The sequence below is a fragment of the Phytophthora parasitica genome (assembly GCF_000247585.1).
Source record: "Phytophthora parasitica INRA-310 unplaced genomic scaffold supercont2.9, whole genome shotgun sequence".
NCBI classification, from domain to species: domain Eukaryota; phylum Oomycota; class Peronosporomycetes; order Peronosporales; family Peronosporaceae; genus Phytophthora; species Phytophthora nicotianae.
Genome location: NW_008648995.1, coordinates 936,066 through 937,366, shown reverse-complemented (window position 1 = coordinate 937,366; position 1,301 = coordinate 936,066).

Here is a 1,301-nt window from a genome sequence, read left to right as displayed (position 1 = left end):
CGGAGTACCCCCTCCGTCATCGGCAGTCCAGGGCACTGTGTGTCTGAGTGGATCGCAACGCGATTTTGCGAACCCCACTCCACCACAGTTGAATACATTGATACATGTTACATGCCGAAGATGTTACAAGTCGGATACATTGATAGCATTCGAAAGGGCATTTTGTTACCTCACTCTCGTCCCAAGGACGTCAAATTGTGCAACACGTTTGCCATACTACATGAACGCAACCGCTAAAGTCTGCAGGATCTGCGACCGCGCCTGGCCGACATATCACTACATTCACAGAAACAGAAGACTTCTTCGACGTCCCAATGCCCCGCACGGATACACCGGAGGCCGCCAGGCCACCCACAGCGTATATATATCAGCACCAATAATCTAGCCATGCGTAGAGCACGGCAATCACCGAACCAATGTTGCCAGTCACAATTGGCACATCCCGAGACGCAAAACATACCACCGCTAGCCCTGCTACCGACGCAATAACGTACCGCCAGAACCGATAGTCACAGATGCCAATCTGCCCGTCGAAAAGCTGCTAGATCCACCCGACACTGACGCGACCCGCCGCTGTAGACAACGCGGCAGACACATCGCTGCTGCCCCGAGTGCTCGCCCTGTAGATACATGTCAAATACACATTCAGGCAACATGTCATTATACCAGTCACGTTCAAGTAACAAATATAAGATAATACACGAAAGCTACTCGATCCAAAGCTTGACAAACGCGAAACTTTCAAAAATTGTCCGTAAATATCTTACCGTGAGCTATGCGTGTTATCGTAATTGGTGCATGAACGGTACCTAAAATAGGTTGCTCAGTGCCTCGGTACCCATAGCCATCCAAGGTAGGTGTCCCTACATCTCGCGTAAGTACCAACTCCTCAGTGCCTTTTCTAAGGCTCTTTAATATATTGAATTAGCAATCCTATGTGTGGATACAGTTTCTAAAGTACTTGATCGTCTCACGAAATCCCTCTCAAGCATCATAATGCCGCAATCCGTAGTGGCTTGTTTAAAGGCTTCATTGTGCTCCTCTGCGCTTATTTATCAACTGGAGCGACATTCCTTAACAACAGAGAACAATATATTCACAATTGACCCTAACAACTCTGCTATAGGCTGTTATCATCGAGTTACTTCGTTAAAATGCGTGTGTGGGAGCTTAACACTATGTCTACGTGTCTCAAGAGGAAAAGATAATCGACCAAAAATCATAATAAGCCAAAACTTGAAACGTAGCATAGCCCGAGACCTTTAGAGTCAGTTTCACATTAAAAAATACTTTTCTGATTT